The sequence below is a fragment of the Nomascus leucogenys genome, chromosome 4 (assembly GCF_006542625.1).
Source record: "Nomascus leucogenys isolate Asia chromosome 4, Asia_NLE_v1, whole genome shotgun sequence".
In the NCBI taxonomy this organism is placed as follows: domain Eukaryota; kingdom Metazoa; phylum Chordata; class Mammalia; order Primates; family Hylobatidae; genus Nomascus; species Nomascus leucogenys.
Genome location: NC_044384.1, coordinates 74,277,425 through 74,304,184, shown reverse-complemented (window position 1 = coordinate 74,304,184; position 26,760 = coordinate 74,277,425). Strand labels below are relative to the sequence as shown.

The 26,760-nt window shown below is 36.8% G+C and overlaps 1 long non-coding RNA gene across 1 annotated transcript in view; it reads left to right on the top strand.

Moving 5' to 3' along the window:
• The window catches only part of LOC105739118, a 59,539-nt gene extending 33,042 nt beyond the window's left edge, over positions 1-26,497 (top strand). The window contains exon 3 of the long non-coding RNA XR_001114987.1: positions 26,112-26,497. This is a non-coding gene — a long non-coding RNA (uncharacterized LOC105739118). The remainder of the gene's footprint in view (positions 1-26,111) is intronic.
• The last annotated feature ends 263 nt before the right edge of the window (positions 26,498-26,760 follow it).

The following is a 26,760-nucleotide window of genomic DNA, read 5'->3' as shown; positions in this document are numbered from 1 at the left end:
CAAGCCATACTGAATGGATAGAAAAGTTTGTTACATTTGCCCAACACCTTTCCTCCTCCATAATGCAGCATGGCACCTTTAGAAGTAAACTGCAATGCCTGGCATCTTCCTCAACATAGAAAAAAAAAAAACTGGCTCATGTATTTTTACTTCTGGCTTCTTTTGCTTCTGGGCACTTTTACAGAGACTTGTTTATGTCTCCAATGACAAAATGTGCTGAAAGAAATGATGGTATACTTCGAAATAACAGTTTGAGTCTGCTGAGACCAAAGGTAAATGTTACAGCAACAAACTACAGTACGATAGACATGCAATATGTATAGGAAGTAATTACAGACTGTTAAGAAACACAGGCAAACCCTTTAACTGAATAATCAACACAAAATTCCACACAAGACACATCATAACATATTTGATAGGCTCCCAGAATCTCTAGTTGAGACAATTGATTTCAGACTATGTTAGGACAATACCACATTATAAAGATTGTGACAGGTGGCTGTTTGTTAATGTCCAAATCTCAACCTAAGAGTACAATACATACAAAATATTACAGTGACATGGCCTAAGTAAAAAGAAAAACTTAAAAGTGTCAGAAAACAACCATGAAATAAAGATGTACACATTAATTTTAAAAATTTAACCTTAATGGGAACACAGGTAACTAAATAAAATTAGAAAAAAATAGAATATCAAGGAAAAGATGAAAAATATTATAGAAATTATGGAAGTAGAAAATACAAATAGAAATAATGACTGAGGCCAGGTGGAGTGGCTCATGTCTGTAGTCCCAGCACTTTGAGACTTTGAGGCAGGCAGATCACTTGAACCTAGGGAGTTCAAGTTTAAACTGGGAAACATGGCAATACTTCTCCTCTATAAAAATTAAAATTAGTCAGGTGTATGGACACACACCTGTGGTCCCAGTAAACAGGAGGCTGGGGTAGGAGGATCACGTAAGCCTAGGGAATCCAAGGCTGCAATAAGCTGCAATCATGCCACTGTACTCAAACCTGGGTGACAGAGCAAGACACTGTCTCAAAAAATTAAGAATACCTGAGAAATTCTCAAAAGTAAGAAAATAAGGTTGTAAAAATGGAGAAGCTCAACATACTAAAACTAGGAAACACACAGATCTATAACAAGACATGCAAAGCAAAGTTCCCAAAGTCGCAGACAAGAAGAGAATCTCAAATTCTGGAAAATACATAATTATGGGTCTATGATATAACCAGAGACTCTTTCAACAAAAACCTTGCAGGCCAGAAGGAAATTGTGTGCTATAGTCGAGGTGCCAAGGGAAAAATAGCTTTTATGTAAGAATAATATAACCAGCAAAACTATGCTACAAAATGAAGAAAAAGGAAAGACCTCTAAAGATAACCAAATGTGGAAAAATTATATGAACACTACATGTGCCCTACAAAAAATGCTGAGAAGAGTCCTCCTACTAAAACTATATGATGCTAAAAAACAAAACTATCATATAAAAATACGTAGCTTTCTGGGAAAGACATAAAGATATACAAATATTATACAAAATATCCTGTAGCATTATCATAATACCAAAAAATGTTTTATTTAATTATTCTCTAAAATTTAAAGATAAAAGCTAAAAATAATAAGGAATATCTGTTAATAAATGTATAGCATAAATAGATATGTTTAGTGACATCAATAACTAAGTTGAGGACAGATGTAATAAGGAATAATTTGTGCATGAACCCGAATTTAAATTTCACCACTTCAAAATATCTTGTTGAAGTTTTAAGAGGTTTTTATATAATCCTGAAGGCACCCACAAAGAAAATGTCTGTATAGATACAAAAAAGGAAATAAGAAGTGACAGCCTATCCATACAAAAATCAAAAAGACACAAAGGAAGATAGAATGAGAAACAGACATACAAGGATCATTAAACAATAAAATAACAATAATCTTTGTCTTCAGAAAATAAATATTTTAAAAATAGACTTGCCAGTCAATACACACACATTGAGTAGAGGGATTATATAGAATTTTATATACCATGATCCAACTTGCCTTTCTTCAAGAGTCACTTGAGATCTAGTAGTGAAATCAGCCTGAAAGTGGCAAGTGGAAGAAGACATTTCAGGCAAACATTAACGAAATGAGAGCAGAAGAGATCAAAATTGTATTATACAAAATACATCATAAGTCAACAACTCTCTTATTTTATAAAATATACTTTATGTCAAAATTCACAAGAGAAAAAAGTCATTAAACAATAATAAAGAGATCATTTATTGAAAACGTATGACAAATATGTGCATACATATATTTATATGTTTGTGTGTGCATGTGTATTTCTCACATCAGGTTTCCAAAAATACAAAGCAAAAATTGACAGAATTAAAGCAACAAATAGAGAGCAATATAATTATAATAAGGTATTTTAGTACTTCAATTTCTGCAATAAACAATAAAACAAAACAATATTAATAATGGAAAAGAGGGCTGGGTACGGTGGCTCACGCCTGTAATCTCAGCACTTTGGGAGGTGGAGTCAGGTGATCACGGGGTCAGGAGATCGAGACCATCCTGGCTAACATGATAAAACCCGGTGTCTACTAAAAATACAAAAAATTAGCAGGGCATGGTGGCAGGTGCCTGTAATCCCAGGTATTCAGGAGGCTGAGGCAGGAGAATAGCATGAGCCCAGGAGGCAGAGCTTGCAGTGAGATGAGATCACACCACTGTACTCCAGCCTGGGCGAGAGCAAGACTCTGTCTCAAAAAAAAAAAAAAAAAAAGGAACAGAGAAACTGAAAGCAGTACAGATGGGGACAAGTGGCTCATGCTTGTAATTCCAGCACTTTGGGAGGCCAAGGAGGACAGATTACCTGAGGTAAGGAGTTTGAGACCAGCCTGGCCAACATGGCAAAACCCCATCTCTACTAAAACCCCATCTCTACTAAAAATAGCCAGGTGCGGTTGCAGGTGCCTGTAATCCCAGCTACTCAGGAGGCTAAGGCAGGAGAATTGCTTGAACCAGGGAGGCGGGGTTTGCAGTGAGTCGAGATTGTGGCACTGCAATCCAGCCTTGGCGACAGAGCAAGACTCCATCTCAAAAAGAAAAAAATATGCAAAAAAAGCAGTATAAAACAATATTATGACTAACAAAGAACACCCCTTAACAATAGCAGGGTACAAACATTCTCAATAGCTCACATACATTCTCTCTGATAAACTGTTAGGCCACGATAAAAAAAAAACTTACTAAATCTTTAAAAATTGAAATTGATCGATTACTTTTTATGATCAAAATGGAATGAGAGTAGAAATCAACAAAAACAAACAAAAACATTTACAAATACATGAAAATTAAACAACACATTCTTCAGCATGCTCAAAGGGTAAAATAATTAATATTCAGCATGATCGAAGGGTAAAATAATTAATATTGTGAAGATGCCCATACTGCTCAGTGCAATCTATAGATTTAATGCAATCTCTTTCAAATATCTAATTTTATTTTAGCAGAAATAGAAAAAGCAACACCAAAATTATATGAAATTTTAAGAAACAATGTAACACCCAATAATCTTCAAAGAGAGGAGCAATGTTGGAGGCATCACAACTCCCTGATTTCAAAACACATTATATAGACTTAAAACAATTTGGTTTGGTTATAATAAGTGAACTAGACCAAATAAACAGAATGTAGTATAAATATAAACTCTCACACATATAATCACAGGAAGAGTTATTTGCACATCCATAATTGTTTTTTTTCAGATGGAGTCTCACTCTGTTGCCTAGGCTGGAGTGCAGTGGCACAATCTAGGCTCACTGCAACCTCCGCCTCCCAGGTTCATGCCATTCTCCTGCCTCAGCCTCCCAAGTAGCTGGGACTGTAGGTTCCCACCACCATGCCTGACTAATTTTTTGGTATTTTTAGTGGAGACGGGGTTTCATGGTGTTAGCCAGGATGGTCTCGATCTCCTGACTTCATGATCTGCCCACCTTGGCCTCCCAAAGTGCTGGTATTACAGGCATGAGCCACCGTGCCCGGCTGCACATCCATAATTTTTAGAGCATTATTATTGACAGGCAATAGGTGAAAGCAATGCAAAATTTTCTCCCCAGATTGCTGGATAAATATAATTTGAAACATAAAAATAATGGAATACTACTCAGTGTTTAAAAACAGGAAATACAGGCCAGGCACACTGGCTCACACCTGTAATCCCAGCACTTTGGGAGGCCGAGGTGGGTGAATCAACTGAGTTTGGGAGTTTGAGACCAGCCTGACCAACATGGAAAAATCTCGTCTCTACTAAAATACAAAAATTAGCCGTGCATGGTGGTGCATGCCTGTAATCCCAGCCTCCTCTCAGGAGGCTGAGGAAGGAGAATGGCTTGAACTTGGGAGGCGGAGATTGCGTTGAGCTGAGATTGCTGCACTGCACTCCAGCCTGGGCAACAAGGGCAAAACTCCGTCTAAGAAAAAAGGAAATATTCTAACAACCATAATAAACTTTCATGAAATTATGCAAAATAACACATGTCAGCCACAAAAAATACTGTATGAATCAACTTACATGAGACATTTAAAGCAGTTAGACTCAAAAACAGGAAAACAGAATTGTTTGTAAAGGGCCAGAAAAGGGGAGAAATGAGTAGTTGTTTAATGTGTATTCAGTTTTAGTTTTGCAAGACAAAAACATTCTAGAGATATGTTGTATAATAATGTCAATATAAATAATATAAACTACATATTTTAAATTAAGATTCTAAATTTTATGTTCTTGATAGTTAAAAATAAACAGTAATAATACCTAAAAAAGGGACAAAATTGACAGTTTTTAAAATTACATTCAAATCAAAAAAGTGTTTCTCCCACACAAAAATAGATTCCCAAATAGATATTAGAAGTAGGAGAATTTTTATGACTACTCAGATGAAACAACCATTGATCACTCACAAACATACAAGTCATAAACAATAGAGAAACAATATGTGTATACACAAACACAGAAATTATTATATTGAGAATAGACATACGACTGATTCATATTTAACTTTGGCTCCACACTGTCTTAAAGTGTACAGAGTTGAATATTGTCACTCACAATTATCATACAAAATAAAAACTAAAAACACAATTAACTGATGTGAGGTGGCATACTCTAAAATATGAAACAAAAAAGAAAATTGGCTGGACGTGGTGGCTCATGCCTGTAATCCCAGCACTTTGGGAGGCTGAGGCTGGTGGATCATGAGGTCAGGACATCGAGACCATCCTGACTAACACGGTGAAACCCCATCTCTACTAAAAAATACAGAAAATTAGCTGGGCGTGGTGGCAGGCGCCTGTAGTCCCAGCTACTTGGGAGGCTGAGGCAGGAGAATGGTGTGAACCTGGGAGGTGGAGCTTGCAGTGAGCTGAGATCACGCCACTGCACTCCAGTCTGGGTGACACAGCAAGACTCCATCTCAAAAATAAAATAAAATAAAATAAAGGAAAATGAAATAAAATAAAATTGCAAAACAAAATGAAAACATGGAATGTTAAACTTACTGAACACCATTAAGTAGATTACTACATTTGGAAAAAAAGTAAAGAAGAAGAAGACGAATGTAGGGAAAAAGTAGTAGAGGGGTTATTTGAAGATAAAAGAGGATGAGAACTTTCCAAATGTTTATGTGATAAAAGAAAAACTAATACCAATCAATACTGTTTGCTTTGAAATTATTTGGAATTATTCTGGAATTAAAAATAAGGAAACAAGAAAGAACTTACAAAATAAACAAAAGGTGAAGGTATTTATCACCACTGGCATGGTCCCACAAGAAATGCTACATGGTGGCCAGGCACCAGTGGCTCATGTCTGTAATCCCAGAGCCTTGGGAGGCCAAGGCAGGCAGATTAGTTGAGGCTAAGAGTTCAAGATGAGCCTGAGTAACATAGTGAGATGCTGTTTATTTTTTATAATGCCAAAAAGAGTCCATATGTTGAAAAATATAATGATGCTGAACAGCCTTAAAAAACTACATGAAACTATAAAACTTTCTGTTAAATATAAATATATAAACACATATACAATTGTTTACTACCATAATCATGAAGCAAAATCTCTTAAAATTCGGCTATAGAATTTGAACAAAAAAATCTGCATAAATTTGATAATAGATACAAAATATAAAATAATATTTGTAATAATAAAAAACTACAGGATGTAAGCCTGGGAGCAATGGCTCATGCCTGTAATCCCAGCACTTTGGGAGGCGGAGATGGGTGGATCACGAAGTCAGGAGTTCAAGACCAGCTTGGCTAAGATGGTGAAATCCCGTCTCTACTAAAAATATGAAAAATTAGCTGGTCGTGGTGGTGGGTGCCTGTAATCTCAGCTACTCGAGAGGCTGAGGCAGAGCATTGCCTGAACCTGGGATGCGGAGGTTGCAGTGAGCCAAGATCACACCACTGCACTCCAGCCTGGGTGACAGAGTGAGACTCTGTCTCAAAAACAAAACAAAACAAACAAAAAAAACCACTACAGGATGTAAAGAGGTATAGTTTTTGTATTCAACGAAGTTATGACATATTAATATTGTTATAACTTTAAAATGTTTTACATAATCTCCAATTACCAAGATAATTACAAGTTTATAGAAAGTATGCAATACAAAATGAGAAAGGAAACAAAGCATAACACTACAAAATCAAAAAAACAAAAATTAAGACAGCAAAATAGGAAATTATGGAAAACATCTCTACAAGAAACACAGAAAATAATAACAATCAAAATGGTAATAGTAACTTCATTTCTCTAAGGAATCATTTTAAATATAAATTGATTAACCTAATAATAAGAAATTAAATGGCTGAATGGAATAAGAACAAACAAAATCACACAATATGCAACAAATTACACAATATTCTTGTTTGAACTTGGTGTACTCTGTTAGGACACATAACAAGCCTTATTAAGTTTAAGAAGACTAATCAGGTGTGGTGGCTAATGCCTGCAGCCCCAGCACTTTGGGAGGCCATGACTGGAAGATTGCTTGAGACCAGGATTTCAAGAGACTCACTTTAACTTTGAGTCAAATAGGTTGAAAGAAACAGAATGAAAAAACATATTCCATGCAAACAGCATCCACAATTAAGTGAGGTGGTCATAATTACATTAGACAAAATATGCTGTAAAACAAAAACTAGCATGAGGCAAAGATTGTTACTATATAATGATAACATTGGTCATTTACCAGGAATCCTTAACTATTATATCTATTTAAAACATCAGGGTTCCAAAATATATGAAGCTAATATTGACAGAAGTGAAGCAAAAAATACATAGCAACATAATAATTACAGATATTAAGACCCCACTTTAATAATGAGTGAAAGTTTAGATAAAACATCAATAAGAGAACAAAACCTGGATGACATTATAAATTGCATTAATTCATTTTGTATTGCAATAAGTACCTAAGACTGTGTAATGTATAAAGAAAAAAGATTTCTTTTCTTCATAGTTATGCACAATGTACAATAAGTGTGGTGCCAGCATCTGCATCTGGTGAGGGTCTAATCAATCATGGTGAAGGCAAAGAGAAACCAGACATATTGCATGGGGAGAGAGGGAACAAGCATGAAAAGAAAGTGCCAGGTTCTTTAAACATGCAGCTGTCATGTGAATTAACAGAGTGAGAACTCATTGATCACGAAGGGGAAGTCATTTACAAGAGATTTGCCCCCATGACCCAAACACATCACACAAGGATCCACATCCTACATTGGGAATCCCATTTCAACATGAGATTTGAAGGGTACAAACATCCAAATCATATCATAGACAAACTACACATTAAAAATATGTACAGGCCTCTCCAGTAAAAAGGAACAGATTACACAATATTCTTGTTTGAACTTGGTGCATTCTGTTAGGACACATATCAAGTCTTATTAAGACTGGCCAGGTGTGGTGGCTCATTACTGTAGCCCCCAGCACTTTGGGAGGAAAGACCACTTGAGACCAGGATTTCAAAACCAGCCTGGGCAATATAGTGAGAACCCGCATTTCTACAAAAAATCAGAAAACTAGCCAGAGGTGACAGCATGCGCATGTAGTCCCAACTACTTGGGATGCTGAGGTGGGAGGATTATTTGAGCCTCGGAGGTTGAGGCTGCAGTGAGCCAAGATTATACCACTGCGCTCCAGCCTGAGTGGCACAGTGAGAATCTGTCTCTCGATAATAACAAAAATAAATAAATAAATTTAAGATGACCAAAATTACACAGTTATGTTTTCTGACTAAAATAAAATGAAACTAGACATCAAAATCAAGAGATAAACTGGCAAATTCAAAAATATATGAAAATAAAACACACTCTTTAATATATTCTTGCTCAAGGTCCAGATAATTTAATCAAAATGTGAAACTCACAGTGGTGAAGAAATTCCAATGGTACATTGTTGACCAGAAATACTGTTTAAAATTTTTTAAATTGATTATTAGCTAAAACTAGCCAAACACCCATGAGAAAGAACAAAGAGGCATTATATTTCCTGATTGCAAAATATAATAAAAGGCTACAATAAACAAAAGCAATGTGGTACTAACAGATGATGGACAAATAAACAGATGATGGAACAAAATAGCCCAGAAATGAACCCTTCTTTATATAATCAAATAATCTTCCACAAAGTTGCCATGACTACACAAGAGAGAAAAGAAAATCTTTTCAACAAATGATGTTGAAAACTGAGTAATTACACTGAAAAAAATAAAGTTGGATTATTTTCTTGCACATTTTAAATAAAGTAATGAAACTAAAAAACATAACTAATACAACTCTTCGAAGAAAAAAATGGGGAAAATACAGAACTCTAGTTTTGGCACTTTTGTGTAGATATGACATCATACTTATGAAAAACATAAAAACCCCCAAAATTTAACTATGCTAAACTTCAAATTTTCTGCACACCAAAGAAAATATTTAGTAGAATGACAATGCCACTGAAGAAATGGGTGAAAATATTGGCAAATTACATGTGATGAGTTAATATTCAGAATTAACAACTAAAACTGAACAATAAACATTGAATAAATTGATTTAGAAATGGACAAAGAAATGAACTGATGTTTAATCAAAAATATATATATAAGTAGAAAAAAGGACTTAAAATAATGCAAAAAAAAGTACTAATTGTAGAGGAATAAAAAACAAAATTACAATCCAAAAAAAAAACCACCTCATACCCATTAGAATGGCCAAGATAAATTTTTAAAATGTCAAATCGGTAGAGGATGTAAAGAAATTAAAACTCATGTAAATTGTTGGTGGGGAGAAAAGGATGCAACCATCATATTATGAATGTTTCTTGAAAATTAAATTACATAATTCAGGAATTCCACTTATAAACCTATATTCAAATATAAATCATATTATTTGACTGGAATATAAAATATATTTTTATATATTAACATATTTATAAATGGAATCCAAGAATTCCATTTATAAATCTATATACAAACATAAATATAAATGCATATTCCAAATATAAATCTATATTCAAACCAAGAACCTGGAAGATATATTTGAATATATATTTGAAATATTGGTTTAATAAATATATAATATCAATATTTATATATTTAATATATATAACATTTATATATTAAATATATAAATATTGTATAATATATTTATTATACAATATATTATATATACATATATATTTATATATACTATATATATAAAAATATATTATACCAATATTTACAAAAGCCAAAAGGCAGAAGTAACCCAGATATCCCTTGACTGATAAACAAATTAAAAATATAACATATACATACAGTGGAATATTATTCAGCCTTAAAATAGTAAATCTTGTCACATTCTTACATAAAGGTTGAGAATATTATGTCAACTGAAATAAGATAGTAACAAAGTGACAGATACTATATGATTCCATGATATGAGTCATCGTAAGTAGTCAAATAGAAACAGAAAGGAGAATGGTGTTACTCAAGGTCTAAAGAGAGGGTAAAATGGGCAGTTGTTACTTAATGGGTATTAAGTTTTAATTTTATTATTATTATTATTATTTTTTATTATTATACTTTAAGTTTTAGGGTACATGTGCACAATGTGCAGGTTTGTTACATATGTATCTATGTGCCATGTTGGTGTGCTGCATCCATTAACTCATCATTTCGCATTAGGTATATCTCCTAATGCTGTCCCTCCCCCCTCCCCCAACCCCACAACAGTCCCCAGAGTGTGATGTTCCCCTTCCTGTGTCCATGTGTTCTCATTGTTCAATTCCCACCTATGAGTGACAACATGCGGTGTTTGGGTTTTTGTCCTTGCGATAGTTTACTGAGAATGATGTTTTCCAGTTTCATCCATGTCCCTACAAAGGACATGAACTCATCAATTTTTATGGCTGCATAGTATTCCAAGGTGCATGTGCCACATTTTCTTAATCCAGTCTATTGTTGTTGGACATTTGGGTTGGTTCCAACTCTTTGCTATTGTGAATAGTGCCTCAATAAACATACGTGTGCATGTGTCTTTATAGCAGCATGATTTATAGTCCTTTGGGTATATACCCAGTAATGGGATGGCTGGGTCAAATGGTATTTCTAGTTCTAGATCCCTGAGGAATCGCCACACTGACTTCCACAATGGTTGAACTAGTTTACAGTCCCACCAATAGTGTAAAAGTGTTCCTATTTCTCCACATCCTCCCCAGCACCTGTTGTTTCCTGACTTTTTAATGATTGCCACTCTAACTGGTGTGAGATGGTATCTCATTGTGGTTTTGATTTGCATTTCTCTGATGGACAGTGATGATGTGCATTTTTGCATGTGTTTTTTGGCTGCATAAATGTCTACTTTTCAGAAGTGTCTGTTCATGTCCTCTGCCCACTTTTTGATGGGGTTGTTTGTTTTTTTCTTGTAGATTTGTTTGAGTTCATTGTAGATTCTGGATATTAGCCCTTTATCAGATGAGTAGGTTGCAAAAATTTTCTCCCATTCTGTAGGTTGCCTGTTCACTCTGATAGTAGTTTCTTTTGTGGTGCAGAAGCTCTTTAGTTTAATTAGATCCCATTTGTCAATTTTGGCTTTTGTTGCCATTGCTTTTGGTGTTTTAGACATGAAGCCCTTGCACATGCCTATGTCCTGAATGGTATTGCCTAGGTTTTCTTCTAGGGATTTTATGGTTTTAGGTCTAACATGTAAGTCTTTAATCCAACTTGAATTAATTTTTGTATAAGGTGTAAGGAAGGGATCCAGTTTCAGCTTTCTACATATGGCTAGCCAGTTTTCCCAGCACCATTTATTAAATAGGGAATCTTTTCCCCATTACTTGTTTTTGTCGGATTTGTCAAAGATCAGATAGTTGTAGATATGTGGCATTATTTCTGAGGGCTCTGTTCTGTTCCATTGATCTATGTCTCTGTTGTGATGCCAGTACCATGCTCTATCGGTTACTGTAGCCTTGTAGTATAGTTTGAAATCAGGTAGTGTGATGCCTCCAGCTTTGTTCTTTTGGCTTAGGATTGACTTGGTGAGTGGGCTCTATTTCGGTTCCATATGAACTTAAGTAGTTTTTTTTCCAATTCTTTGAAGAAAGTCATTGGTAGCTTAATGGGGATGGCATTGAATCTGTAAATTACCTTGGGCAGTATGGCCATTTTCACGATATTGATTCTTCCAACCCATGAGCATGGAATGTTCTTCCATTTGTTTGTATCCTCTTTTATTTCATTGAGCAGTGGTTTGTAGTTCTCCTTGAAGAGTTCCATCACATCCCTTGTAAGTTGGATTCCTAGGTATTTTATTTTCTTTGAAGCAATTGTGAATGGGAGTTCACTCATGATTTGGCTCTCTGTTTGTCTGTGATTGGTGTACAAGAATGCTTGTGATTTTTGTACATTGATTTTGTATCCTGAGACTTTGCTGAAGTTGCTTATCAGCTTAAGGAGATTTTGGGAGGAGACAATGGGGTTTTCTAGATATACAATCATGTCATCTGCAAACAGGGACAATTTGACTTCCTCTTTTCCTAACTGAATACCCTTTATTTCCTTCTCCTTCCTGATTGCCCTGGCCAGAACTTCTAGCACTATGTTGAATAGGAGTGGTGAGAGAGGGCATCCCTGTCTTGTGCCAGTTTTCAAAGGGAATGCTTCCAGTTTTTGTCCATTCAGTATGATATTGGTTGTGGGTTTGTCATAGATAGCTCTTATTATTTTGAGATACGTCCCATCAATACCTAATTTATTGAGAGTTTTTAGCATGAAGAGTTGTTGAATTTTGTAAAAGGCCTTTTCTGCATCTATTGAGATAATCATGTGGTTTTTGTTTTTGGTTCTGTTTATATGCTGGATTACATTTATTTATTTGCGTATGTTGAACCAGCCTTGCATCCCAGGGATGAAGCCCACTTGATCATGGTGGACAAGTTTTTTGATGTGCTGCTGGAATCGGTTTGGCAGTATTTTATTGAGGATTTTTGCCTCAATGTTCATCAAGGATATTGGTCTGAAATTCTCTTTTTTGGTTGTGTCTCTGCCAGGTTTTGGTATCAGGATGATGCTGGCCTCATAAAATGTGTTAGGGAGGATTCCCTGTTTTTCTATCAATTGGAATAGTTTCAAAAGGAATGGTTCCAGTTCCTCCTTGTACCTCTGGTAGAATTTGGCTGTGAATCCATCAGGTCCTGGACTCTTTTTGGTTGTTAAGTTATTGATTATTGCCACAATTTCAGAGCCTGTTATTGGTCTATTCAGAGATTCAACTTCTTCCTGGTTTAGTCATGAGAGGGTGTATTTCTCAAGGAATTTATCCATTTCTTCTAGATTTTCTAGTTTATTTGCATAGAGGTGTTTGTAGTATTCTCTGATGGCAGATTGTATTTCAGTGGGATCAGTGCTGATATCCCCTGTTTCATTTTTTATTGCATCCATTTGATTCTTCTCTCTTTTCTTCTTTATTAGTCTTGCTAGTGGTCTATCAATTTTGTTGACCTTTCCAAGAAACCAGCTCCTGGATGAATTAATTTTTTGAAGGGTTTTTTGTGTCTCTATTTCCTTCAGTTCTGCTCTGATTTTAGTTATTTCTTTCATTGTGCTAGCTTTTGAATGTGTTTGCTCTTGCTTTTCTAGTTCTTTTAATTGTGATGTTAGGGTGTCAATTTTGGATCTTTCCTGCTTTATCTTGTGGGCATTTAGTGCCAAAAATTACCCTCTACACACTGCTTTGAATGTGTCCCAGAGATTCTGGTATGTTGTGTCTTTGTTCTCATTGATTTCAAAGAACATCTTTATTTCTGCCTTCATTTCGTTATGTACCCAGTCGTCATTCAGGAGCAGGTTGTTCAGTTTCCATGTAGTTGAGCGGTTTTTAGTGAGTTTCTTAATCCTGAGTTCTAGTTTGATTGCACTGTGGTCTGAGAGACCATTTGTTATAATTTCTGTTCTTTTACATTTGCTGAGGAGATCTTTACTTCCAACTATGTGGTCAATTTTGGAATAGGTGTGGTGTGGTGCTGAAAAAAATGTATATTCTGTTGATTTGGGGTGGAGAGTTCTGTAGATGTCTGTTAGGTCCACTTGGTGCAGAGATGAGTTCAATTCCTGGATATCCGTGTTAACTTTCTGTCTCGTTGATCTGTCTAATATTGACAGTGGGGTGTTAAAATCTCCCATTATTATTGTGTGGGAGTTTAAGTCTCTTTGTAGATCACTCAGGACTTGCTTTATGAATCTGGGTACTCCTGTGTTGGGTGCACATATATTTAGGATAGTTAGCTCTTCTTGTTGAATTGATCCGTTTACCATTATGTAATGGCCTTCTTTGTCTCTTTTAATCTTTGTTGGTTTAAAGTCTATTTTATCAGAGATTAATATTGCAACCCTTGCCTTTTTTTGTTTTACATTTGCTTGATAGATCTTCCTCCATCCTTTTATTTTGAGTCCATTTGTGTCTCTGCACATGAGATGGGTTTCCTGAATACAGCACACTGATGGGTCTTGACTCCTTATCCAATTTGCCAGTCTGTGTCTTTTAATTGGAGCATTTAGCCCATTTACATTTAAAGTTAATATTTTTATGTGTGAATGTGATCCTGTCATTATGATGTTACTTGGTTATTTTGCTCGTTAGTTGATGCAGTTTCTTCCTAGCCTCGATGGCCTTGACAATTTGGCATGTTTTTGCAGTGGCTGGTACCAGTTTTTCCTTTCCATGTTTAGTGCTTCCTTCAGGAGCTGTTTTAGGGCAGGCCTGGTGGTGACAAAATCACTCATTCAGCATTTGCTTGTCTGTAAATAATTTTATTTCTCCTTCACTTATGAAGCTTAGTTTGGCTGGATATGAAGTTCTGGGTTGAAAATAATTTTATTTAAGAATGTTGAATATCGGCCCCCACGCTTTTCTGGCTTGTAGAGTTTCTGCGGAGAGATCAGCTGTTAGTCTGTTGGGCTTCCCTTTGTGGGTAACCCGACCTTTCTCTCTGGCCACCCTTAACATTTTTTCCTTCATTTCAACTTTGGTGAATCTGACAATTATGTGTCTTGGAGTTGCTCTTCTCGAGGAGTATCTTTGTGGTGTTCTCTGTATTTCCTGAATCAGAATGTTGGCCTGCCTTGCTAGATTGGGGAAGTTCTCCTGGATAATATCTTGTAGAGTGTTTTCCAACTTGGTTCCATTCTCCCTGTCACTTTCAGGTACACCAATCAGACGTAGGTTTGGTCTTTTCACATAGTCCCATATTTCTTGGAGGCTTTGTTTGTTTCTTTTTATTCTTTTTTATCTAAACTTCCCTTCTCACTTCATTTCATTCATTTCATCTTCCATCACTGATACCCTTTCTTCCAGTTGAGCTCATCGGCTACTGAGGCTTCTGCAATCTTCATGTACCTCTCGAAACTTGGCTTTCAGTTCCATCAGCTCTTTTAAGCCCTTCTCTGCGTTAGTTATCTTAGTTATACATTCATCTATTCTTGTTTTCAAAGTTTTTAACTTCTTTGCCATTGGTTTGAATTTCCTCCCGTAGCTCGGAGTAGTTTGATCGTCTGAAGCCTTCTTCTCTCAACTCGTCAAAGTCATTCTCTGTCCAGCTTTGTTCCATTGCTGGTGAGGAACTGCAGTGTTTTGGAGAAGGAAAGGTGCTCTGCTTTTTAGAGTTTCCAGTTTTTCTGCTCTGTTTTCTCCCCATCTTTGTATTTTTTTCTACTTTTGGTCTTTGATGATGGTGATGTACAGATGGGTTTTTGGTGTGGGTGTCCTTTCTGTTTGTTAGTTTTCCTTCTACAAGACAAGACCCTCAGCTGCAGGTCTGTTGAAGTTTGTTAGAGGTCCACTCCAGACCCTGTTTGGCTGGGTGTCAGCAGTGGTGGCTGCAGAACAGCGGATTTTTGTGAGACCGCAAATTCAGCTGTCTGATCGTTCCTCTGGAAGTTTTGTCTCAGAGGAGTACCTGGCCGAGTGAGGTGTCAGTCTGTCCCTACTGCAGGGTGCCTCCCAGTTAGGCTGCTCAGGTGTCAGGGACCCACTTTAGGAGGCAGTCTGCCCAGTCTCCAGCTGTGTGCTGGGAGAACCACTCCTCTATTCAAAGCTGTCAGACAGGGACATTTAAGTCTGCAGAAGTTCCTGCTGACTTTTTGTTTGTCTGTGCCCTGCCCCCAGAGGTGGAGCCTACAGAGGCAGGCAGCCCTTCTTGAGCTGTGGTGGGCTGCACCCAGTTCGAGCTTCCTGGCTGCTTTGTTTACCTAAGCAAGCCTGGGCAATGGCAGTCGCCCCTCCCCCAGCCTCGCTGCTGCCTTGCAGTTTGATCTCAGACTGCTGTGCTAGCAATCATTGAGACTCCGTGGGCATAGGTCCCTCTGAGCCAGGTGTGGGACACAGTCTCCTGGTGTGCCGTTTTCCAAGCCCATTGGAAACGCACAGTATTAGGGTGGGACTGACCCGATTTTCCAGGTGCCATCTGTCACCCCTTTCTTTGACTCCCTGACCCCTTGTGCTTCCCGAGTGAGGCAATGCCTCGCCCTGCTTTGGCTTGCACACAGTGCACTGCACTGACTGTCCTGCACCCACCATTTGGCACTCCCCAGTGAGATGAACCCAGTATCTCAGATGGAAATGCAGAAATCACCCATCTTCTGTGTTGCTCATGCTGGGAGCTGTAGACCAGAGCTCTTCCTATTTGGCCATCTTGGCTCCACCCATAAGTTTTAATTTTAGAAGATGTAAAAGTTCTTGAGGTCTTTACATAACAATGTAAATACTCTTAATGACTAAAATGTACATCTTTTTTGAGGTAGGTTCTCACTCTGTCTTGCAGGCTGGAATGAAGTCACATAATCATAGCTCACTGCAGCCTCAATCTCCCATGCACCAGTGATTCTCCTGCCATGGCCTCACAAAGAGCTAGGACCACAGGTGGACAACCCAACACCTGGCTAATTTTAAATTTTTTGTGGTGATGGGCTCTCTATATGCTGCCCAGGCTGGTCTCAAGTTCCTGGGCTTAAGCAATACTTCTGCTTCAGTTTCCCAAAGTGCTGGCATTATAGGCATGAGCTTCCACCACACTCAGCACTGAAATATAGACTGAAAAAGCTTTAAGATGGTAAACTTTATATTATGTGTTTTCACAATTTTTTTTAAAACAACTAAAAGTGATAATACGTCTTTCTAGAAATCACGAAATATATAAATATATAAATATAAATCACCTTCAAATCACAAAAGTGTTTCTCTCACACAAAGTATATATATTTATCATTAAACACCTGGTGAATATACCACTATTTCTGTGACTACTCACCTTCACATAATAAGACAACTATTGAAAATCAGCCAAGAAGGCTAGGCGTGGTGGCTCACTCCTGTAATCCCAGAACTTTGGGAGGCCATGGCAGGCGGATCACCTGAGGTCAGGAGTTAGAGATCAGCCTGGCCAATATGAAGAAACCCTGTCTGTACTAAAAATACAAAACAATTAGCCAGGCATGGTGGCAGGCACCTATAATCCCAGCTACTCGGGAGGCTGAGACAGGAGAATTGCTTGAACCTGGGAAGCGGAGGTTGCAGTGAGCAAAGATTGTGCCATTGCACTCCAGCTGGGCCTCTACTGTGGCCTGTAGACCTTGGCCTCCACTGTGGCCCCTGAAGGAGTTCAGTGACTCAGTTTCAGGTGTCTTTGCCACCGTTCACAGCAATTCCTGCCAACAAAGGAACCCACACAGTGATGTGGAACAAAACTTCCAAATACTCAGTGGTAGCCACAGTTACCACACCCTGATATAAGGTCCACCATAGGCAGACCCAACTGCAGAAATCTGTCCTAGTTTCTGCCCTATAAACAAAAGTCCTGAAGGAAATCCAGCCTGCCTAGACATTAGATGGGAATCACAACAACCAAAGCCCCTGGTAAAAAGCCACTTGAAGGTGGAATCCACTGCATACCCAGCAGCCTTGTGACACAGTTACAAACTCTTCTCTACTACAAGCTCATAGGGCATCCTATTACCCTGGGGACCGAACAAAAGAAGACCTGTACCTCCTGAAACCAGTTTATAAAAAATTAAACAGCTGTTTGCTTCTTCAAATTTATAGACACCAGGGTAAGTCTACATGGTTCCATTGTCAATGTTTCTATTTTAACATAGCAGTGAAATTACTTTGCAGAAAAATTAGTCAAGAACATGACCCTAAAAATGACATTCAAATTGAGGAAAAAAAAATTAAAATGTTGCTGTTTTTAGGTGACATGATCTTATATATAGAAAACCATAAACAGTACATCAAAAACTAACAAATGCCTTCAGATAATTAGCAGTATATAACATTAACATATCATTATCAGTTATGATTCCATATGCTAACAACAAACCATCTGATAATAAAGGAAGAAAACAATCTCATTTCCAATAGAATTAAAATAATAAATTTCTGAAAAATAAATTTAACAAAAAAGCCAAAAGATCTTTACACTGAAACATATATTGATGAAAGAAATGGAAGAAGTCACAAATAAATGCAAAAAGATTTCATGTTTATGAACTGGAAGAATAAATATTATAAAGTGCCATATGATTCAAAGTGATCTACAGTTTCAATGAACTCTATTAAAAATCCAGTGACATTTTTCATGGTAATGGAAATTACAATTCTAAAATTTACATGAAACTACAATAGGCTTTGAAAAACCAAAGCAATCTAGAGGAAAAAGGACAAAGCAGCCAAACTTCCTACTTTATGATTTCAAACTATATTTTAAGATTGTAGTTAAAAAAAACAAGATGATACATGCAAAATATGGACACAAGAAACCAATGGAACAGAATACAGCCCAGAAATAAACCCAAGCATATAAAGTTTACTAATCTTTGACAAGTGTACCAAAAAAACACAATGAACAATTATAGTCTTTTTAATATTTGGTTCTGAAAAAACTGGATACCTCCAGGCAAAAGAATAAAATTAGCTTATTTTTCTTACACCATGCTAAAAGTTAAATTACAGACTTAAATATGAGTCCTTAAAAATTGGAAAAAAATACATGGAAAACCCGCATGATATGGTCTTAACAATAATTTGTTAGACATAATACCAAAAGTACAGCAAGAAAAGCAAATATAAACAAGCTGGACTGCGTCAAACTAAAAACCTTCTGCACAGAAAAGGGAACAATAAAATAAAAACATTTGTAGAATGGGAAAAAATATTTGCAAACCATACATCTGATAAAAGATTGATATACAAAATATATAAGAAATGCAAGCAGATTAAAAGCAAAACAACAGTAACCCAGTTCAAAATAGGCAAAAAACTTAACTGATATTTGTCCAATGAAAACATGCAAATGGCCAATAGATGAACCATAAAGTACTCAATATCCCTAAATATCAGGCAATTGCAAATCAAAACCATGATAAGTATCATTTCAAACATGTTGGAATGGATAATGTAAAAAGAAGAAACATAACAAGAGTTATGAAGAAAAAAATTCTGTACATTGTTGGAGAGTTATAAATTGATGAAGTCATTACAAAAACCAATAGAGGTTATTTGAAATACAGCACTACTATACAATCTAGCAATCCCACTTCTGTGTATATAAGAAAAGGAAATGAAATAAGTAACTTGAAGACATATCCGTACCACCATAATTGTTGCAGCATTATTCACAATTGCCAAGATATAAAAAATCTAAATGTTTGTGGATGCTGAATAAAGAAAAGCTTGTATAAATAAACCACTGAATATTATTTAGCCTGAATAATAACAAAATCTTGCCATTTCAACAACATGGGTAGAACTGGAAGACATTATGCCAAGGGAAATAAGCCAGACACAGGAAGAGAAATACTGCTCATTCTCACTTATATGGGGAATCTAAGAAAGCTGAACTCACAGAAGCAGAGACTACTATGGAAGTTGTCAGGGACTAGATATGGGAGAAAATGAAAAGATGTTGAAAAGACACAAATTTTCTGTTATAAGTTTTTCGAATGTAATGTACAGCTTCATGATACAGTTAACACTAATGTTTTGTATGCTTAAAATTTGGTATCAGCAGATCTTAGATGTTTTAATTACAAAAGGGTACCTATGTGAGGAAAGGTGATAGAAATTTTCATAAACATAATTGTGCTAATCATTTTACAATCTACACATGCAGTGTCATTACATTGTACACAATAAATATATAATTATACAATTTTTATTTGTAAAAAAATCCACAATATACACCTACATATATATACACACATATAAATTACAGTTCTGGTAAACTTTATCCTAAACAAGAAAAAATTACAAAATAGTAATTTAAAAAACAAGGAAAGAAGTGGGAGCTTAACATATGCTCAGTAATGTTCTAAGTTCCCTGACATAGTGAATTCAAGAAATGTAGGAAATGTATACATTATATTATAGTTGAGAAATTAAGACAGAGTTGAAATTACCAACCTCAGTACTAAAACAATAAAAATTTCAATTCAAATAACATTAGATATTCTTAAAGAGATACTTAATATTCTGATTACCGAGTATGAATTTCTGTAGAAACACATTTGAACCCTCAATAAAATAAGAAACTATAAAGCAGAAAACATACAACATATGTTTGTTGTATTTCTGGGATTTCTGAACCAAATCTCAATATCACTGCTTTTACATATTTCAGACACAATTCAGAAAGAGAACTTAAAAATGGTTAAATACAGAGTTTCTAAAAAATATGCAGCTATATTTTATGTAAAAACAAAATATGCAGCTATATTTATTTAAAAGCAATAAAAGTAGTCACATAGTGCACTCCTTTATAAGCCATAAAGAGAACTTTGGCTCTCACTGCATATCTGAAGAAAAATTATTGAAGAAAAAGTAGAGTCGTTAGAGAGCATGGGACAGAGAATGCCCCTATGTGAGAACAAGTGAAAAAACCCAGGCTTCTCAGAAACGATTTCCACTGGAGCACAGCTTCCCAAATCACATGTAAAAGTCTGGGTTCCTCTCGGCCTTTGGATGTCTCATCTATGTCATCCTCTTCTTCATTCACTTTCACCTACCTGGGTGCTTCATACTCCATGGCTTTTTCTTTTGCTCCAGGCAGGTGACGAGGTCTGACTTAGAGAAGACAATACCTGTTTTATTTTAAAAGCAGCATCAGCATGACATTTCCTGGGATTCTCCATTTACCAACTTAATACTGTGCTAAGTAGGGAAAAGAGGACATAATAGAAGATTCTAGAAAATTAATTCCAAAATACTTTTTACTGACAGAACCTTTAGCATATTCACAAAGTACATTAAATATGTGGGTCCTCTGTTTCACTCCCTAGTAATACTGAATGAAAAATTGGTGGTGACAATTGAATTTTAAGGTGTGGACAACATTATTTTATGAAATTACCACTTATCTACAGTGAATAATATAGATAAGCTCAGGAAAGGGGAAAATTCAGGTCAAAATGAAACAACCTGAATAATTTATTTTCCACACCAAAAAATCCTCAAGACTGTCTTGAAAACGGGGATCTGAAATTCACTCATGCAAAGCAGAAATTACCAAAACACATCCTACAAAGGAAGAAAATGAAACCTTTAGGGTAAATTAGGAATTCTATATTGAAGTTATCCTCAACCAAGAAGACTGAGTTTCTGTAGTTCTCTGACATCACATCCTTATACAAATTCTGCTGAGCAGCATCCAGGTATCAACACTCCTCCGGACAGAATTCTATGGCTACATCCCTGAATGTCAACAGTCCCTGAAAACACACACACACACTTCAAGTGGCCATGGACAGAATTCCTAAATTGACTCAAGATAAAATGAGTGAAGAGAACTGATTCTGACTTATATGACTGAAATTGTCCTATAAAATAATTCCCAACAAAGAAATATTCTCTGTTGTATTCTCTATCTCTGGGAAAAGAGAGCATAAGATTCACAATACCAGTGTAGTGTATAGATGATATTTTTTGAATGATAAAGTACAAAATTAACAGTGGGAACATAGACATGTACATTTTTGTGTGCTCGATTTAATCATACAGTATAAGTTCTGTATATTTCTCAGATTAAAAAGTCAGGCTTAGTTATAAAGTACCTCTCAAATTTTAATGTGTACAACAATAAACTGGAGATCGTTTCTGCAGATTTTGTTTCAAGAAACCTGAGGTAAAACCTGAGTTTCTGAATTTCTAACAAGCTCACAGGTGACACCAATCTTTCTGGCCCAAGATTAATATTTTGTCAAATATTCATTAAGTGGCAGAGCCTGGGTTTTTATGACCAGTAAACAAAGTTGAGAGACTTCACTTTTTAAAGAAAGACATATGCAAAGAGAATCTAAGAAGAAAAGAGAACTTCCAGATTACATGTGATGCTTTATGCACATCAGCTGGTAAATGTCCCCAAGGCACTCAGTAATAAAGAGAAAAATAACTCTACAGTGGAAAAAAATTATCAGAGAACTATTTAACTAAGCGAATCAAATTAACACCAATTATAACAGAACAAATTTTCATCATGCGCTGATGCTCACAGAAGGACACAATATCACTGCTGTGATACTGGCCCTTGCCAAAGAAGCAAATTATAATTCAAATCTAATCATAAAGAAACAAGTTTTATGCAAAATGCAAACTACAGTCATCGCTCATGTTGTGTAATCTCTAATAGAGTATTTACGCAGACTTTTTTAGCATTCTGGAAAGCGAGTATCTCCTAATTATTTTTTTCAAAACTTTCTGAATTATTCTGGGTAATAAATGCCATCCTGTTCAAATGTGCATATTTTAATCCTGTTCTGCATGGAATTGATGGAGCACACAGACAGAACTTCAACATTACATATTCCCCTTTTTCATGAATATCTAAGAACCCCACCTCTTCCCCAGTAGGAATCTTGGGTATCCATACCTTTGCATGTGCACTGGCACCAGCAACCAGCAACAAAGGGTATTTTCTTTTTTTTTTTCTTTGGAGATGGAATGTCTCTCTGTTGCCCAGGCTGGAGTGCAGTGGCACGATGTAGGCTCATTGCAACCTCTGCAACCTCCACCTCCTGGGTTCAAGTGATTCTCTTGCCTCAGCCTCCCGAGTAGCTGGGATTACAGGAACCCACCACTAAGCCCAGCTATTTTTTGTATTTTTAGTAGTGACAGGGTTTCACCATGTTGGCCAGGCTGGTCTCGAACTCCTGACCTCAGGTCATCCACCCACATTGGCCTCTCAAAGTGCTGGGATAATAGGCATGAGCCACTGCACCCAGCCAAAGGGAATATTTTTAATATTATGAGTCATAAACTAATGATGAGAATTCCTCATGGCAGAGAAGAAGCCAAGATGAAGAGAATGTTGAGAAGGCTCTAGTATATAGAAAAAAAATATTTTTTCAGAGTTCCTTGACTATCATGAGAATAAAAAATGTTTAAACAAACTTATAGGGAGAAACAGTATAAAGTCAAGAAGTACAGGTTTGTAAGTTCTAAACATATGGCATTCCAGGAGGCAGAGTGAACACTGCTCCTGATTTGAGACACAGTCACCTGAGAAAAAGCCATTTTTCTCTTCATCATCCTTCTCTAGGATTTCTTCTCAGGTGATATTCTCTGGACAAGTCACACCTGCATCTTGGGAATATGACTTTAAAGGAATCAGTACAATCCCTTCACCTGCTACCACCACAAATACAGGTGGAAAGATCCAGGCATGCAGAAAATGTCCACCCATTTATGTTGTTTATAACAGGTGAGATTCAAGGACAGTGAGCTCCTTCATGAAGATCAAAATTTATCTTTCTCTTTTCCTGCCACAGATGTCATAATTTCTGCTACAGCAATGGGAATATGGGGCACATTAACTTGTCCCTACCAAATCCAACCATAGCAGTCACTGTGACCTCCCTTTGGAATAAAGTTTGAACTCAACTCTCATGAATGTATTTTGAATTCCACATGTTTGACCCTGGCCTCAACCTGGAGTCACATGAGGCACTTAATTATATCAACAAGGATGCTTCCACCCAGAACAATATACAGAGCCTGCAGAAAGGGCACAAGTGAAAAGATTTCTGCAACCTGGCCATGGAATCTTAATTAGAAGCCTGGGCCAAGAACCACTTAGCTAAGCACTGCTTCTCAAGCTTCAATGTGCATATAAATCATTTGGTAACCCTGGACCCACCCTATGTAATGTGATTCTGCAGGTTTTAAAAAGGTCCATGAAAGTGCATTTTAAACATATCTCCTGCCAATGCTGATGTAGCTTCCCCAGACCCATCATTAGTAGCATTTAGCTAGAAAAAGCAGGCATGGAACAGACTCTTACACTCATCACTCATCACAACACAAATACTTCTGATCAAATAAACGATCAATCTCTATCTTGAAAGACCACATTCTTTGCTAGCTCTTTAAAGTTTACAGAGACAGGAGAAGGCAGCAATGTCTGAGTAAGTCTGCACTGAAAAACAACATGTACACATATACTTATGCAATGCTTACTAAGCATGTACTATGTGCTCAGGAGTGTGTTACAGAGCACTGTGCTGGGAACATCACATTATGTGATTTAATCTTCGTAACAGCTTGAGAGTTGGGTACTAAGTGTTCAATAATTCTCAGAATTTAGATGAAGGGGCCAGCATTGTTTCCTTCTCCTGTTTATCTCTTACTGATTTTTTTTTTTTTTGAGACGGAGTTTCACTCTTGTTGCCCAGGCTGGAAGTGCAATGGCATGATCTCAGCTGACCACAACCTCCACCTCCTGGGTTCAAGCGATTCTCCTGCCTCAGCCTCCTGAGTAGTTGGGATTACAGGCATGCACCATGACACTGAGCTAAGTTTGTGTTTTTAGTAGAGATGGGGTTTCTCCATGTTGGCCAGGCTGGTCTTGAACTCCCGACCTCAAGTGATCCACGCACCTCGGCCTCCCAAAGTGCTAGGATTACAGGCATGAGCCACAGAGCCCGGCCTCTCACTGATTTTTTTTTAAATGTATAGCATAAGAGATAAATATAGACAGATGGGAGGGATACAGAAAGGAAAGGGTTAAGTGTAGTTCAGAGGGATTTTTTATTGTGTTTCTATTTACTTTCTTGTGACTTGTGGAGTAATTACTGGGATGGAATGTCTCTACAAGCACTGGTTTTAATTAAAAAGAAAGAAGTTAAGACCTCAAAATATATAGTTTATTGCTCGAATTTATCTGCTTTTGGGTTTCAGAATACTGTGAGCATAAGCTCTGGAGAGGCAGCAGGAGCCACCTCCCAAATCTCTGGTCTCCTCTAATGAGTTCTGTGAGGAGAGACTCCAGGGTGGGACCAGACCTGAATGAGTCTCAGAAAAGGGTGGTTCTGGACAGATCTGGGGTGGAGAAACGGTCCTATGTTGAATTATGATCTCTATGCTGCTGGAGTACTTCTTTTTCTGTCTTTCCTAAGCCTGTCCAAGAGAAATTTAAGGGTTTGTATAATTTTATTCCATTTAGCCACTACTCTATTTTATAACATATAATAACAAACAATTTAACAAAAATTTTTAGGGCTTTCTATGATAATTTTATTAGAAAATATGTATTCTTAGCAAGGTAAAAGCAATAGAAATACAAATAACTCTCCTGTTGGAGAATAGCTCTTCAGATGGTGACATCAGAATTCACAACAACATAAGAGCCATCGTCCAAGTCCCCTTAACACCCCCACTTTATTGTACTGACTATATGATGCTTAATTAAACCATGTATCCAGTTGCTCTAGACTGAAAGCTTTTGAATGACAGGTACCATGACTGCTTCATCTATTTTTCTTTTTTTTTTTTCATTTAAACCAGTATTTATTAGAAACATATCCAATAATTTAGAGAGAAAAGATTGATATTTGAATTTGACTTTCCAAATAAAGAAAAGTAGGCATCAAAAAACGTGAAAACTTTAAGGTCCATTTAATGTGAAATTTTTTATATTTTTGGTGAGCAGTTCATTTGAATAGGAACTATGGATGGGGTACCTTTGTGTGTGTGGTGTGTTTGTGTTTGTGTGTTGTGGATGAAGCATGAGCAATGGGATATACAAGAATTATGTTACAGTGAATTATTTTTGTCTTCACTGAGTATCTAATGTGATTTGAAGAAAAACACAACAAAAATGAAAACCTTACCTCTATTAAATGGTCCTGGCAGAAAGCCCCAAATATTATGTGCCTCATCATAGAAAACAGCACAAAATCTAGTTGTTCACACACTAGAGCAGGAAGCTCAGAGTTGGGGAGTGATCTAGAAGCTTTCTTTATATGTCCTTTGAGAGTTAGAACTTAGTCATGTATTTCTTCTTTGCTTAACATAATACAGCCGCTGATAAATGATCAGCACTTCCTTGCTGAAATAAATTATACCAAATTAAGGTAGAGAAATCCAGTGCATACTTTGATATTTTGCAGTTTTGTCCCTCTCATACTAGAAGAAAATTTTCTGAAGCCTCTGAATCACACATCAGACTTGTTATTCGTGCACAATTGGCAACACTGTTTTTCAGAGTGGTCAAATAAGTCATTGTCGAGAGTGTATATAATGGCAAAAACTGGAGCTATGCTTCATCTACTTTTCTAAAGGCCATATGAGATGGAGGCAATTTGTTTATCAGTCTCAGTCTCCAGAACTGAATTTTTTGCCAAGGAAACTGGAGAAACTCTCGTCCGGGTACCAACCAAGGAGATTCTTTCTACAAAAGAAGGAACAGACACTGAATGACTCCTTTCCCTTCCTCTAACATGGAAGCAGAATTAGACACTCCTGCCAGCCTGACCCAAGTCTGTACAGGACATCCTGAAATGTCTTAAAGATTCCTGGGTGATTGTGAGAGGATTCCTAGTGACCATGGACTGATGACCCTATGTTGATCCAGGCAGGAAAGACTCAAGCTGATTATAAATAGAAAATGGAACTGCCCTGGTAGAGCTGCAGAACCTGGATCTACGTGTGATATCACCTGTTCTGAAAACAGAACAGGTTTCTGTTTCTGATGTGTGATTCAGAGGCTGAGGCAGGCTGATCACCTGGGTTGGGAGTTGAAGACCAGCTTGGCCAACATGGTGAAAGCCCGAATCTACTAAAATACAAAAACTAGTGAGGCGTGGTGCTGGACACCTGTAATCCCAGCTACTTAGGGGCTGAGGCAGGAGAATCCCTTGAACCCAGGATGCTCTGCCTTTAATTTACATCATGCCACTGCACTCCAGCCTGGGTGACAGAGCCAGAATC